Source organism: Papaver somniferum, chromosome 5 (genome assembly GCF_003573695.1).
Source record: "Papaver somniferum cultivar HN1 chromosome 5, ASM357369v1, whole genome shotgun sequence".
Lineage (NCBI taxonomy): Eukaryota > Viridiplantae > Streptophyta > Magnoliopsida > Ranunculales > Papaveraceae > Papaver > Papaver somniferum.
This window is the reverse complement of record NC_039362.1, coordinates 163,501,656-163,519,584: the sequence shown is the minus strand read 5'-3', so window position 1 is coordinate 163,519,584 and position 17,929 is coordinate 163,501,656.

The following is a 17,929-nucleotide window of genomic DNA, read 5'->3' as shown; positions in this document are numbered from 1 at the left end:
TATTGCTCTCTCCTTCTCGAGGGTGTCCAGGTGGTATACTCATATACACCTCTTCTTCTAGATCACCTTGTAAGAATGCATTCTTCACATCCATTTGAAACAATTTCCAATCTTTATTAACTGCAAGAGACATAAGAACACGAAAAGTATTCATCTTTGCAACTGGTGCAAAAGTTTCTGTGTAGTCTTCTCCATATCTCTGAGTAAAACCTCTTGCCACTAATCTTGCCTTATAACGCTCAACAGTTCCATCACTTCTGTATTTAATTTTGTACACCCATCTACATCCAACAGTCTTCTTCCCGGGAGGCAACTTGACAATACTGTATGTATTATTTACATCTAAGGCACGTAACTCATTCTCCATTGGTCCCTCCATTTTGGATTAGACTTTGCTTCATTATAGTTTTTAGGTTCTTGATGACTGGATATAGCACTTAGAAATGCAGAGTGTGAAGAACCTACATGATCATAAGTTAAATGTGCTTGTATAGGATACGCAGCGGAATGATATGTAAAGAAATCTTTGTATTTCTCTGGAGCCTTCTTCTCACGACTTGAGGTTCTGACAATTGGTACCACTGGTTGTGGAACCATAACCTCAGTTTCTGGAACTTGATGCGGCACATCTTGTAGTCCTGTATTATCATCAGTAACATTAACATTATTGTCTGAAGCTTCTTCATGAACTGCTTCATTATGCACATCCAACACTGCAGTAGGTAAGTCCACCAACTCTACCCCATCACCATTATCTCTGTGGGAATCTGTTGCAGTAGGTATCTCATTAATAACTGGAAGTGGGCCAAATCTGTATAACACCCCTGAGACCGACTGCCAGAATCACACTGAAAATAAGCCATGTTTCATCAAACACAACATCACGAGAAATCTGTAGCTTTCTAGTGGGTGGATGATAAAAATATATCCTTTCTTTGTAGAAGAGTAACCAAAGAACACACACTTAGTTGCCCGTGAATCCAGTTTATCACGATGCTTTGCCTGTAAATGTACATAACACACAACCGAAAACTCTAAGATGAGAAATGTCAGGCTGATGATGTTTTAAAACCTCTAATGGAGATTTGAACTCAAGCACACGACTAGGCAGACGATTGATCAAGTAAGTGGCCGTCAGAGAACCATGAGACCAAATTTCTTTGGAACATGCATCTGAATCATAAGAGCACGGGTTGTTTCCAGAATATGACGAGTTTCCTTTCAGCAACACCATTTTGCTGTGAAGTACCAACACAGCTAGTTTGATGGATAATACCATGACTACGCAAATAACCTGGAAGAGGCCTTTGACAAACTCAGTGCCATTATCGGATCTAAAATTTTAACCTGTGCATCAAATTGGTTGCGATCATACAATGAAAATCCACAAATACAGATGAAACTTCAGTTTTGGATTTGAGTAAATAGATCCATGTAGCACGTGACCAATCATCTATAAAGATAACGAAATATTTATACCCATCATAAGCATCAATTGGAGCAGGACCCCATAAATCAGAATGAATTAATTCAAAAGGCATTGTAGCTCGAGTCACAAGTTAGGAAATGGAAAACGAGATTGTTTAGAAAACTGGCAAACATCACAGACTTGAGACTGAACAGAAAAAGTGGGAAAAATCCTAGACAAAACACGACTGGAAGGATGTCCAAGTCGTTGATGATAAAGAAACTGCGGAGTTGATCTGTGAGTGAGACATGCCATGTCACTAGAGCGTAACAGGTACAATCCATGAGAAAAGATGCCTCTACCAATCGTCTTCTTCGTCTTTCGATCCTGAAAGATGACCGAGGTAGGGGTAAATGTAACATCACAATTCAGAGAATTAGTGATTTGACCAACAGATAACAATTGAGTAGGAAACGAGGGAACAACAAGTGCATTAGATGGCGGACAATCTGGAAAAAAATGCACTTTCCCACTGCCCAGCACAGGAGCAGTAGAGCCATTAGCAACAGACACATTTTTATGAGAGCTGCAAATAAATGCATGAACTGACGAAGGATCATTTGCCATATGATCTGTAGCTCCTGAATCAATAATCCAAATGTGACGGTTGGAAACAGACGTAGTAAGAAAGGCTAGAAGGTTACCTGAAGTATGGTTGGCCTTGCGCTCATTCGTATTACTCAACTGGTGAAAGAAATCCTTCAACTGGTCTATGGTAAAGGATGAATTGTCAGCTACAGCAGCTCGAGCAAGCTTATTTTTGTCAAAATTATCTTTAATATGAGGATAAATATCCCAACAACGATCCTTGGTGTGACCAGTTTTATTACAATGATCACAATGAAAAACTTCTCTCTTACCCTTAGCACGAGAAGTCTTGTCCTTATCAAATGGCATGGCTCTTTGTTTATCATCTCTGGAGCTCAGAAGAGCACTGGATTCAGCAGCATCCAGGTCTACAATGCTTTTAGAAACAGGATTCATAACTTTCTTGCGTGTCTCTTCACGTTGCACAGTCGCACAGACACTAGACAAACTTGGCAATTCAGCACTCATGAGAATAGTGCTTCTAAGAGATTCATACTCTGATGTGAGGCTACTGAGCACATCAAAATTTTTATCCTCCTCAACCCTCTTTAAGAGAATTTTGGCATTAGTTGTATGAGGACGATATGTATCCAGTTCATCCCACTTCCTTTTTAAATAACCAAAATGCTCAGTAAAACTTTTCGTACCTTGTGCAGCCTTAGCAATCTCACGCTTCAGCTCAAACACCCGAGCAGCATTATTCCGTAATCCATACAGACTAGCAACAGACTTCCACAAATCCTTTGCAGGTTCTGAAAACTAGAAAATTTCCGAAATATGTGGTTCCATCGACTGGAGAAGCCACGTGCGAACCAGTTGATCATCAGCAATCCAATCTTCATACTTTGGATCTTTAGCATCTGGACAAGTACTATTCTCACCAATATACCCAGACTTTCTTTTACCCCCAAGAGCAAGAGCAGCAGCCCTAGACCAGCTGACATAATTGACATCATTCAGCAAGACAGAGGTTAAACGCAAACTAGTATTATGATCTGATTGTGCCATAGTAAACACACAGAGAAACGAAACTTGATTACAGAGAAACGGCCAGGATCGTTAACGATCCCCTGATACCATGTTGGTATGTATAAGATGTTATGCAGTTAATATTGGATCTGCATAAGATGTTATGCAGTTAACTAAAACAGATTAAAGAAGAAACACAGTTTAACGTGGTTCGGCTATAGCCTACGTCCACGGGAGAAGAATGATTAGGGTTTCTTATTATCAATGGAGGTTTTACAAGAAGTGTATATATATATCCTATACATGCCACATATTCGTATAGATAGCAACATATCTAGAGAATATTTTCTTGCAGTGTAAGCCAATCATAAATAGAGAAACCAAATATTCTCCTTTGTTCCAACAGAGTCCCATGTATGCAAGTCTTAAAGAAACTCGGATTCGGGGGCTTGGTCGGGGTGAAGTGACCAGACCATTTTTCCGGATGATAATCAAGAGTTTCTAACTGAAAAATTAGTACAAGATCAAAAACCAAGCCGAACAGCAATAGATGGACGTAATGCTCTAACTATGTGAAGTAGATTTAGACTCCAATGGAGCAGTGGAGGGAATACAAAAGGTCTCTTCTGCTAACAAAGTGAATCAAGCTCTTCTTTGGTTTTTCACTACCTTGTTATCTTCCACGACGGAATTTGGTGATGTTGAATTGATTGCCTAGAGGGATAGGTACTATCTAGCTCGGGAGAAAACTGAGCTCAAGCCAATGTAAAAACACTTATGACCAACCAAACAAATCAATACTCAACTACAGGAAATGAACGACTTTGCTAAATCTATCCATACAATTCCTAATATGTTTTTGTGAATGTGTAATATATGCAACAACTTTCCGACTGCAAAATTAGTAATGGAATAGAAACCAACAAAAGACTATTTGATTAAGGACAGTAAGATCAACACATTCGACTATACTTGTAAAGAGCCTCAAAGGATGATGATTTCTCAGTAGTGCGTACAAAAAGAACGAGAGTAATTCAACCGACTCCATAAAAGGAATAGGCAAAAGATGAACAGAGAAATTACTAAGCGACTCTTGTATATTAGGTTTCCAAGAGAGGTCAACTGTTCCCTTTAGTCTGTCGGGTAAGACTTTGTTTTTTCAGCTAAACTGTTTATAGAAAGCTCTCAAACATAACATTAACATCAAAGTAATATTAGCATGAAATCTTCACCTGCTAAACATTAAGCATCTTTGTCAAAAAGTTAAGACAAAACGCAACTTATAGTACTCCCCTGCATAATAATCAAATAACCACAGCCCTTAATTATAAAGAAGAATCACCTAGATTTGTACTCTTCCCATGCTGATTGAAGATCCTCGCTGGTCTAGTGCTGCATAACGGGTAGGGTGGATAGGATATGGCCTATTTCGCCACCCTACTTGCTGAATGGCGGATAAGAAATTTTTTACCCGTCACCCTACCCGCCATTAAACGGATAAGGGTATGATAGGGTGGTGGGTATAACCGTTTTTTTTTTTGAAGACTTTTTTTTGTTTCTATGTTGTTGACTTTCTGGTTACTAGTTTACTACCTTAACTGTGTATACAAAAAATGCTTCCAAAAAAACAAAAAAAAAGTAAAAAATCTTGAAACAACAAACAAGAGCCAGCATAAGAGCCAGCATATCTAAATATGTACCTAATGGTAGCCAATCTAACTAGGAAAAAATGAACAAACAAAAGCATCCTGCCAGGCACAAAGCCACCTGTAATCTCAAGAAACAAGAGTTTTATTCTTTTAAAATCAACGATGAATCCCAGCATAATTCCATGTTCTTCATATCATCACCAAAAGCTCTTCATAGGACCTTCAATCATCATCTATGATGATGGAATAAGCACTAAGATCACCAAATAAATCTGCATAACATATCAACAATGCGGAATCATGAGAAGAGATATTACTACAAACAGTTATAACATATCAGTTGTATCAAAAATAAGTGGAATCAGTTGCAGTTCAATTTAGTGGAATCAGTTGCAGCTGCATAACAGATAAATTGTATCAAAAATTCATTTCTTTTATTTAGAAGATCTTTGATTCTATATGCAAGTATAAACACGTAGAAATACAAAGTGTGGAATATCAATATGTACTCTTCAAGTAGCCAAAAGACCAAGTATCAATTTTAAACTAATTCCAGATTATAGTCTTGGACAGGTCTTTTGTCTGGGAGATTAAAAGAAGAGCAAGAATGAACTAATAGCTCCAATTATGCTTCGAACTAGATCTTTGACGTGCACAATAGCCACCAACAAGTCAAGCTTCAATGTATATATACAACTGTTGAAAATGTAAAGTAACTACCGAGCAGGTAGATAATTTCTGCAAACGTTTCAATGACAGCAACCTAGCGCGCCATGCTCTCATGCACTCTACTGTGTGCATCTGAGTATGAACTTCTAAGCTGTTATATTTCACATCTCTAAAAGATTGAAATCAACCAGATAAAAATTCTGTAAACGTATTTGGTGTCATGACTCATAGATGTATCCATATTTGGTGTTCTGGATTACCCTATTCAGCAGCAACAGTCTAAAAATGAATCCAAATGCGAATGCATCAAAATTTCTATAAAAATGAATCCAAATGCAAGTGTTTATGCACTAAAACCTGCTCTATAGTTCTGTACGTCTAATGTATCCACTATCTCTGTAGCTTAACCATTATTGAGAATCTCAATGCACTAAGGTAGGTAGCATAAGTATAGTGTATTTACATACAATTAATGAGCAGGGAAAGTTGGTAGTGTAGCTAGTGGTATAATGAGTTAGAAGGATCCATGTAAAATTCAATAGCAACAAGTTCTATACCTAACTCTAAGACGTCATCCTCCTTCTCTTCAGCTCCAAGTGTAGATGGATCCATATCAATCGGTGTCCTCAACCAGTTCTATAGGAGAATCAATGCTTCCACAGTTCGGGGGTCTTAAAGAACTTCGGAAATGACCAAGTATTCGCTTTCCAGTACTGAAAGCGGATTCACTTGCAATTGAAGAGACGGGAATAACAAGTATGTCTCTTGATATAAGTGACAGAATATCAAACCTTGCAGCATTGCTTTTCTACCAAGTTAATATATCAAACTTTGAACCTTCTTTCTTGTCTTTTGTTGGTGAGTAAATCTGCTCCGATAAGTATCTTTCCACCTCTGATTTGTCAAAATCCTCCATTGTAGACAACTGGGTTTTACGTTCTTCTCTATGGGCCTTATATCTTCTTTTTCTATGTAACGTAGAACTAGAACTAGAGCTCTCTAGACTAGGACTACCACCAGTTTCACCTACAAATTCTGACGAGGCTAACACACTTCCTACACCTGCATATTCTGCCTTATAAGCTGTAAATAATTCATTAAAATCCTCTTTCACTTTATCTAACCAATTTTTTACCAATATTTTATTTCGCATTATACTACATGCATGGTGCCTGTTGTACACTGAACTAGCATAGGGGGAAAAGTTTAACTAAATGTATGTTTAACAATGTTCTATTTCGCATTATACTAAAGCCCCTGTAATAATTCATTAAAGTTTAACTAATAAGGGTCAAGGACTGTGCACACCCTAGAAAGCCAATACCTGTTATATTGCTACAATGACCAATATTAAATGTACGAGTCTACTTGATGTATAGGTATCTTTGATAAACCCTGAAACTACCATTTAACAATGAGTTTCATTGAATGCACTCAAATTCATACATTTATTAAGATGGGCTTCTAAGATTGATACATTTATTCATATGGCGGAACTAAACAACTATAGATGGAAATGATGTATTTCATAACTTGGAAAGTCCACTTTAAGAGAAGAAACATACAAATAAATAGCTGATCCAAATAAAAGTTGGACCAAGGCCAAGTTGATCTTAATACAAGTTGACCAATACCAACTGAAGCATAATCTTAATACAAGACTAGATACAAGCATAATCTTAAAAGCCCTTGTTGGTTGATATGAACCATAAATAGCTCAACCAAAAGTGACTTGATTACATTGCAACATCAATACACTTGTCCCTCAATATGGTAATTTTTTTTAAATATATGCAGGCCTATTCTTTAATAAACTATACAATTTCCTTTTCCTTGTCTGACTGAAATTATAATAAGAAGAAGTTGACTGATCACCAATTAGCGCCTACAAATAACTAGATGACTGATCTAAAGTCATGGCACAGTCACCATTTGGGTCATCGAATGTGGTCTAGACACTGAAATATGCAAGAATACACATGCCAAATTTCGAGACTACATGAACCGAAGCATATGAGCTTCAAGATTAAGATTTCAACGAGTTTTAAATGAAATATAGGATCACTTAGCATTGTTCCCTACCCTAGGATGAATCACTAGGATAGTATATGAAATGGCTCCTAGGAGAACATCGAACAAATCAACTTCCACAGAGTTAGCATGCCCAGACTGAATACAACTTCAGAAGTTCAATCCGAACATCGTTTTGAATAATCTCATTCATAAGAAACAAACAAGCATAAAGAGAATAACGTGCTTGGTTAACTAACATGGACAAAGGCAGACATCCTCTTCAGAAATTAAGAACATCACCCATATCAACATCCAAATTGATATCAATAACTGATTTGCACTACCCTTCACAACAACAGTACTGGAATGTTTATAATCATTCATATAAACATTACTAGCCCTGTTAAGCAGACACTCCAAGCAATTCAAAAGAGAATCATGACAAGATAATCATATATCTTACCAGAGAAGGCAATACAAGTGAAAAAGATTTACCCCCCTGTAACTTCCATTTAATAGATACAGATAATTTCATGGCATGAAAAAGAAGAGCACAATCAAGTACTAATCAGATTACATCATTTTCACTATAATCATAGAAACAACTGAAAATGTTCGTCCTCATGAGCAATAAGCATTATGAGCAACCCTACATAAAAATTACTTCATCTACACAAAACCCTCCTAGTATATGGGTGAAAAAATGGAAAAGGAAATCTGGGTTTAGTGAATTTTCACCTGAAAATTAGTTTGGATTTCAAATCAAGAATTAATTGAGGAGGAGGAGGAGGAGGAGGAGGAAGAACCACTTATTAAACCCTTCACTAGCTTTGCACACTCAGGTTCCTCGTATTCTGCAACAAATTCATATCAAACAATGTACATCAATAATCTCAATTAAGATTAGCTACGATTGGAACTATGTCTAACAAATCATATATTGGAACTGTCCTAATCAATTAAGATTACCTAATATCGTATCCTGCAACATGCATCAAATCGTAAAACCCTATGATTTTTTCAATCAATTTAATACAAAAAAAAAATGAAATAAAATCAACTTTGAAGTTAGATCTTACCTTGAATCAACCGAGTAAAGGGTTCTAAACGAGATCAGTTAATATCTTTGAAGTTGATATGTAACTTGAGAGGTGTGAGAGGTACTGATAAATCAGATAAAGAAGGGTTTTATGCTTATGCATTATGGCTTCACAAGAATCATCCTAAAACCTAGATATTAATCTCAAAGCCATGGTTGATTTCAGGTACTTCAAAGCTTTACCTGAGAATCTGAGATTCTATTGAAGAAGTGGTTGAAGGAGAAAACAAGAAATGTTAATTTTCTGTATTAGATGATTTAGATCGATTTGATAAAAGACATGGAGTTAACATTTTACTCCTTGTTTCTTTTAAAATAACGGATCAATGGGCACGAGACAAAAGAAAAGACAGGGATTATTTGGTCTTTTACATATATTAGGCAGGTAAGCGGGTATGGTAGGATAATTTCGGATTTCATCTGTCACCCTACCCATTTGACGGCGGATAAAATAATGTTTAACAATCACCCTACCCGTCAATGACGGGTATGATAGGATATGGGTAAAAATTTTGACGGGTAGGATAGGGTGGCGAATAAAGGTAGGATATGTGCACCCCTATGCTGGTCCCCAATTTCTCTACATTTTGATTCACCTGCTATTTAGATGATTCTTCAACCTAAAACGTCTCATTGATGATCTCGCAAGTTCTTGTGATCTTTCTGGACATCTGTGTACTGTCCCCAAAACAGATGAGACTTTCCTTAAAAACAACATACCCTCATGGAAACCAAAGAAAAACAGCTATAAAACGACAAGATCTTTATGAAAACCCCAATTAGCCAATTATCCACCACAAGTAACGCATCCATTTAGTTTTATCACCACAAACAACAAACCCTCATGGAAAGTCATTATATTGACTTCCTTATACAATGATTTTATGGACACTGCTCATCTCAACAAGAAATGAGTCTTCATTTGGATCTCTTGAAACCATGACTCAAACTGCTGAGCATCTCAGGCCATCACAGCGTATATGTAAAGACGGTTGAGGCTTTTTTGTTTTGTGGTTGACCTTTATTTTATATCTCTAGCAACAACTTATGCACCAGCTTGGCCTAGGTTTCCATGAGCTGCGCCATCACAACTAATTTGAAACTCTCCTAACTGTGGGCCATGCCAAGAGTAGCTATTGGGTTTTACCGTTTAACACCTTAATAGAACGATGCTTAACCCTAAAATAATTTTTTTTTTGAAGCATACCCTGAAATAATTGAGTATGCACAAGTCCTCTATTGTATTTTTCATGTGTCACTTCATACACAAAGAATTATCACGTATAACTTGTTAAATTCAAGATTTTAAACCCACAAATTGAACTTCAGCATATTCAAAGAATAACTTGTTTCTTTGTTTTCAAAGTTCTGTGCATATTGCAAGATTAGCAACGAGCCATAAATCCTTGATCATTATACTCCCACTACTTGCAAACTTATATGAAGTGACAAGGTCTAAATCAGGTTGCAAATCAAGAATCCGAGTAATCCATGCTCATCCTCTCCTTGCAACCCTGCATCTCCAAATAATATGGTGTAATGTTTCAGAATCTTTCTTGCAAACGCAACATCAAGATGGCATGTTTTTTTCAACTTCTTAGATACAACATCGTCTGTTGCACAACACTCTCCCTTCCAATTTTTCCGGTAATGAACCGCAAGATTTATATGTACCATTGGCCTCCACATAAGTTGCGCTACAGAATGCTCACCGTAAAATGTACGAATCGACTCCTTAGCATACTTGTTAGAGCATTGCTCGGTGACACTCACAAGTGTTGTTATATCAAGCTTGATATAAAATTTAGTTGATCAAAACTATATCTTGATTTCTAGTCAACATTTATTCAAGTCTCGGATTAGGATTAGAAATGTGTAGTTGAGTATCAGACATCACCGCGTACCATTTGAAGGCAAAGATCAACTGAAGACATTTGGAGAACTTCATCGACAAAGGGTATGTGTAGACTAAACCAACCTATTACTCAAGTTTTTACCTTTCTATCTATGAGACTAAGTCGCATGACTAAGTGGACTTTAAGTTACACAATAGAAGTTTCGAATCAAATTTATCTTGTTAATATGAATGACTAAGCTTAAGAACATATTTTTCAAAACTTGATGAATTTGGTTAAGAACAACTTATTGTTTATGACCTAAATCATGATTCAAGTTTATCATTTGAAAATAATCTGGAACAATGATATATGTCATTGATGTTACTCGGGAATGCTTCAAATTGATTATTAGAGAGATGTATAACTACTGTAAATCTGGATACAGGAAAGTACACATACCAGTTTACGTACTGGAGTAACTGTTATAGGTCCAAAGCCGCAGTACATGTACCCAATACCCGTACAGGCGTAGCTATAGTCAGCAACGATCTTATTAGGTACACATACCCGGTATGGATACCAAAAAGATATGTTGACTCGTGAACTTAGGATAGTACACCTACCCGGTATGGATACCAAAAGTTCTTGAACTATTTTTTTCTTAAGGGTATACAAACCCGGTACACGTACCATGACATAAACAACTCATGAACTGGAAGTAAGTACACGTACTTACCAGTCGAATATTTTCAGATGCATCAAAATTATTTCTATGAGATAATCAGCAATTGAATAACTCTCTAAAACACCTTTAGACATATTTGATCACATTATAACCTATGGTTGTGACTCAAGATTAAAGTCTACAAGTGTTATATGAAAATGGTTAAGCTTATAGTTTGTCTGGCTAGTTTCGGCCAACCTTCATGAACAAGTCATTATACACAGTTCGGTTATGATTCACCCTAAGCAGAGTGTATATTTTGTTGTGTTTATCTCAAGTCAAATTTTCATCTAACAGTGAAAAAAGTTTGCTTGATTCCAAAGCTACCTTAGCTTAAATATAAAGCAATCTTCGATCTTGAAAGTCTATAAAAGGAGAACCTCAAGCAACTGCGATATTTAAGTCCACGACACTCTTCTTGTGTGTCCTAGTTGTAAACTAGACTCGTCCTCTCCTTTAAACCTTTTTAGGTTTAGCAACTAAAAAGATTTTTCTTAAGGATTCATGAATTCATGTCCGACTATATTTATCTTGATAGTTCGTGTATCCTGATCTTGTTACTGATTGTCGAGTCTCACTCCGATCAGGCAAGATAGATAGAAATCGCAAAGTTTTTCGTCTAAAACTTTGTGATTCCACAAGTATATTCTTTTATAACGATTTTTTTGTTGAAATCGGAGTAGGTTTTACTTGTTAGGTGAATAATAATCTAGACTTCTCTTCGGGAGTCGTAAGTACTGGATTTTGAGGTTTTCTAGACCTAGTCTACTGCAAACTTTCCTATCTCACCTTGATCTCACGATCAGAATGAAAATAAAATATAGACTTTTTTGTGGGAGGAAGATTGGTTTAAAGTCTTCCCTTAGGTTTAAGCTACTCTTATGCTGTAAAGGAACTCAACTAAGGGAATCAATTACGCAGAATCTTGCGAGATTCAAGAGGCATAAGGAGCAATACTGTAACTGAATTACTGTGATGGTGTATTCGGTCTCAACTACATTCCAGTCCAAAGTTTTGATAGTAGGATAGAGTCTGTAGTGGCTTAATACAGTTTGTTTTTCAAGTCTGGACAAGGTCCCAGGGTTTTTCCTGCAACCGCGGTTTCCTCGTCAAAAACATTTCTGGTGTATGTATTATTTTTTCCGAATTATATTGTTTATTTATATAATTGAAATACCATAGGTAAAATCAATCAAAGTAGATACGTCCATCTTAATTGTTGTATACGACTTGATTCATCTTGGATATTAATCTTTGGAATCGTCCAAGTACTCTCACAGTATAATCAGGTTAACGTACTTGTCTCCATTAACATATTGATTATGAGAGAAAGAGATATAAACTCTTGATATAATTCCTGATTTAGATTCATTACGTCGTAACTCTCAGAATTGTATTTAGGTTTAGTCCATACAGGTTGCCTAAGAAAACGTTGGTGGTGTATTTTAGTAGTCCCGCATTTTGAAGGCTTGACATAAAAAATACCCTTCTCATCCAAGTCCCAAATTTTGTAATCCTCACCACCAACAAGAATTGGCAGACTATTAACATTTACACATGCTCCAAACATAACTAATCGAGTACTATCCAGAATTAACCAACTGACATTAACAATCAAGTCACCCCAAAATCATTTCGTCCTTTTAATTTGGATACACCAACTCAACTAGCTAGAGTAAAATTGCCACACCAATTATCAAAGAAAAGAGACGTTTCTTACCCTATTATACAACGTGTGTGGCACTCCAAAAAATTATTAACCCAATGAGTCCCAGGGAAAACAGTCAATCCAGCTTGTAGTCTGTAAAATTATCATTGAGTTTGAAATATTTCGCCTTCAAAAACATTGTCCATACCCTATCAGAGTCCCGAATACTCCACCAAAGATTTTCAACCACCGCTTTATTCACAACAGCCAAGCGCCTAACTCCAAAACCACCATTCTGTCGAGGACAAGAAAGGTTATCATAATCAATAGTGAACAATTTTATCTTCTTTGAATCCCCATACCACAAGAAATTTCTTATAGCCTTTTGACTCTGCTCAATCATCTTCCTAGGCCATCGATAGACCGATATAGAGTGAATTATACAGCTCGAAATAATCGATCTAGCAAGCACTAGCCTGGCCATGGAAATACAAGAGTTTACCCTTCCAGCCAGCTAGCTTATCACGGATTTTCTTACAACCTGCCTGATGTGAATATTCCGAGCTATGCCTAGTTTAAGTTGAATTCCCAAGTAACAGTCCGGAAAAAAGGCTCTCTTCTTATTAGTAATATCTATCGCACGCGAGCATGAGCCACCACCATAATAAAACTTGCTCTTTTGTCAACTGACATATTGACCAGAAGCAAGATGGTACATCTCTAAAAGCTCCACAAGGGCTTGTAAACTATGATAATTACCTTTGCAGAAAACTAGGATGTCGTCTGCAAAGAGTAAATGAGTATGTGTGATTCCCTTCTTTTTAACCATAAAATTCATTCTTTTTGTAGCAAAGAGCTCGGAGAGATTTCAGCTCAAGATATATTCAATTGAGAAAAATATCAACGGTGACAAATGATCAACCTGACGCAAGCCCCTTGTGATGCTGAAAAAACCTTCTGGACTACCATTTATTAACACCGAAATCTTTGTTGGATGTAAGATATTTAAAATCCAGTTGTACTAAGTCTCAGATAAACCATACCGATGAAAGACTTCCGCTACAAAATTCGAATTAACCGTGTCAAAGTCTTGTGCGATATCAAGTTTCATACCAATATTACCTTGCTTCCTTGTAGATGCAATTTTATTAATCATCTCCGAAGCTAAAGAAATGTTTTGGTGTATATTTCTTCCTTTCAAAAAAGTTACGTGATCCTAAGAAACTAGCTTCCCCAACACCATGTCAAGCCGTGTATCTAGAATTTACTAAAAATCTTGAAGAAAATAATACTCAGATCGACTGGTCTAAAGTCCTTTATTGCATCCGAAGAATTATTTTTAGGAACGAAAACAATGAAACTAGAATTAATACCTTTCGGGATATTCTTCTGGTCCTAACAATTGACGATATATTTAATAAGATCTTTATTAATAACTTCCTAGAAATGTTGATAAAACATACACAGAAAATCCATCAGTCCCTGGAGCACTCTCTGCTCCTAAATCGAAAATAGCCTTTTTTTTTATTTCATCTTCTATTGGAGACAAAAGGTTTGATCATCTCTTCTATAGTATGCAGACATCTCCAAGTCCATGAGCGGGTAGTTGGACATTTAGCTTATAAATAAACAATTTAAGAAAAATATCTGGCTTGAGAATAGTATCTAATAAGCATTTGGGGTTTTCAATGATTTTCCGGGCATTTATAGCAAGCGTAGCTAAGTTATTCAGTTCGGCTTTCCTAAAACCTAAGCCTCCCTCAGATTTGGGAGAGAAAAGGATATCCCAACCTAGCAAATGAAGCTTTATATCTTTAAGGTCTGAAATTTCCCGCCATCTTCCTACAAGGATACTTACGAATAAGAAAATTTCCCATTTGGTACAGAGGGATAGCCGACTAATGTGCTTAACCAAAGTGGTTCTAGCATCCTAAGGCAAAATTTTGTGGAACCAGGTAGAAATTCTAGCATCCGCAGCTTGCAGAATCCCCATATGAGTTTGAATTTTAGAAGATTGGAAGGAAATATGGGTACAAAGATACTTTTCTCTAAATATCGATTATGAATATGAAGGATATTAGAAAGATGACACATAAAATTCTCACACAGTTTCTTGCTAAATAGGATACCAGACTTATCGAAGTTTATTTTCTGGCCAGAATCCAAACAATATTTTTGAAGATAATCCTTTATGGCTTGAAAATCTTTGAAAATAGCTAGAAAACAACAAAAAGTCATCATCAAACATAAGGTGGGTCATATAAGGGGCGCCTTTACAAACTTTAATTCCTTACACTAATACCTTTCCAGTCAGAGAATCAATATAAGCAGACAAAGCTTCATAGCAAATAATATAGAGATAAGGGATAAAGGATCTCATTGTCTCAGATCTCTCTGGTTTAATTAAACCAGTGGAGCTACCATTTAGCAAAACAGTAGAAACACATTGGTTAATCAGGTTGACCCAATGGTCAGAAAGTCCCATTTTTTAAAAATCCTTTTCATGAAGAGACCATTCCAATTTTACATAGGCCTTAGACATATCAATCTTGATGGTAGAAAAATCGTCCTTACCTTTGTGATGGTTGACAGAATAAATGGCCTCATTAGCTAACATAATTTTATCAGAGATACATTTTTTTGGAACAAAAGCACTTTTATTTTGAGAAATTAGATTGTCCATTAATGGTTTAGTCTATTAGCCAGATTTTTGGACAGAATCTTGTAAATGGAATTACAAACCTCTATAGGCCTATATAGATAAAGACTTTAGCTATATGCGCAACTCGAAAACAAGTCTGTCTCATATCGACAATAACTTCCCCCATAATATCCCAATGCTTTTGGTAGAATAAACCAGCAAAACCATATGTTGATGGTGGTTTTTAGCTTAGGGTTAAAATTGTAAAACCTTACATCTGACATGACGTCACTAGGACCACTAGCGCATTTATTGAATCATTCAACACGCCTACGTAATAATTACCAAGGTACCATTTTTTACATATATATGTGTCATGTTCCACGGTAGAACCCTTAGTTCACCTTCGTACACCAAATCCTAAATTCTTACACCACCGTGCCAATGGCAAACCTTGCCAGCCACGTCTCCGCGCCAAGGCATGCCAACCATGCCAGCCGCACCACCGTGCCAATGGCAAACCATGCCATCCGCGCCACCGTGCCAATGTCAAGCCGTGCCAGCCACATCTCCGCGCCAAGGCATGTCAACCATGCTAGTCACACCACCGTGCCAATGGAAAACCATGCTAGCCACGATTCCATGCCAAAGCCATGCCGTCCCCGCTACATGTCGCTGGCTGCCAAAAAGAAGTGTTGCAACAATCAACGGCCACCCTTCCACCTTAGATGCAAATCCTAGCCGTCCAAGGTCGCCAACCAACTCATGGTAACCTTTGGCCAAAAACCCTAGTTTTGGCCACGCCAAACTATGCCAAGGCATTCCATGCCACATGTGCCAATGGCATGCCAACCACCTCGCCGCGCCATACCATGCCGACCTTCCCTATGCGGCTACCAAAACGAAGGCGTGCGACGATCAACGGCCACCCTTCCACCTTAGATGCAAATCTTAGCAGTCTGAGGTCGCCAACCAACACATGGTAACCTTTGGCCCAAAACCCTAGTTTTGGCCACGCCAAACCGCGCCAAGGCATGCCATGCCACATGTGTCAATGGCATGCCAACCACCTTGTCGCGCCATACCATTCAAGCCTTCCCTATGCGGCTACCAAAACGAAGGCGTGCGACGATCAGCGGCCACCCTTCCACCTTAGATGCAAATCTTAAACGTCCAAGGTCTCCAACCAACGCATGGTAACCTTTGGCCCAAAACCCTAGTTTTGGCCACGCCAAACCTCGCCAAGGCATGCCATGCAACATGTGCCAATGGCATGCCAACCACCTTGCCGCACCATACCATGTCGGCCTTCCCTATGCGGCTACCAAAACGAAGGCGTGCGAAGATCAACGGCCACCCTTCCACCTTAGATGCAAATCTTAGCCGTCCAAGGTCGCCAACCAACGCATGGTAACCTTTGGCCGAAAACCCTAGTTTTGGCCACGCCAAACCGCGCCAAGGCATGACATGCAACATGTGTCAATGGCATGCCAACCACCTTGTCGCACCATACCATGTCGGACTTCCCTATGCGGCTACCAAAACGAATGCATGCAACGATCAACGGCCACGCTTCCACCTTAGATGCAAATCTTAGCCGTCCAAGGTCGCCAACTAACGCATGATAACCTTTGGCCAAAAACCCTAGTTTTAGCCATGCCAAACCGTGCCAATGGCATGCCAACCACCTCGCCGCGCCATACCATGTCGGGCTTCCCTATGCGGCTACCAAAACGAAGGCGTGCGACGATCAACGGTCACCCTTCTACCTTAGATGCAAATCTTAGCCGTCCGAGGTCGCCAACCAACACATGGTAACCTTTGGTCCAAAACCCTAGTTTTGGTCACGCCAAACCGCGCCAAGGCATGCCATGCCACATGTGCCAATGGCATGCCAACCACCTTGCCGTGCCATAACATGCCGGCCTTCCCTATGCTGCTATCAAAACGAAGGCGCGCGACGATTAACAGCCACACTTCCACCTTAGATGCAAATCTTAGTCGTCTGAGGTCGCAAACCAACACATGGTAACCTTTGGCCCAAAACCCTAGTTTTGGCCACGCCAAACCGCGCCAAGGCATGTCATGCCACATGTGCCAATGGCATGCCAACCACCTTGCCGCACCATACCATGTCGTCCTTCCCTATGCGGCTACCAATAGGAAGGCGTGCGACGATCAACGGCCACCCTTCCACCTTAGATGCAAATCTTAGCCGTCCAAGGTCGCCAACCAACGCATGGAAACCTTTGGTCCAAAATCCTAGTTTTGGCCACGCCAAGGCATGTCATGCCACATGTGCCAATGGCATGCCAACCACTTTGCTGCACCATACCATGCCGGCCTTCCCTATGAGGCTACCAAAACGAAGGCTTGCGATGATCAACGACCACCCTTCCACCTTAGATGCAAATCTTAGCCGTCCAAGGTTACCAGCTAACGCATGAAAACTTTTGTCCCTAGTTTGGTCGCGCCTAAACAAAGCCAAAACCCTAACTTTTGGCCGCGCCTATACCAGGCCATATTAAAGCCATACCGAGCATGCTTTCATGCCATTGGCTACCAAACGAAGGGTTGCAATAATCAACGGCTACCTTTCCTCTTAATATGCAAAATATCGACC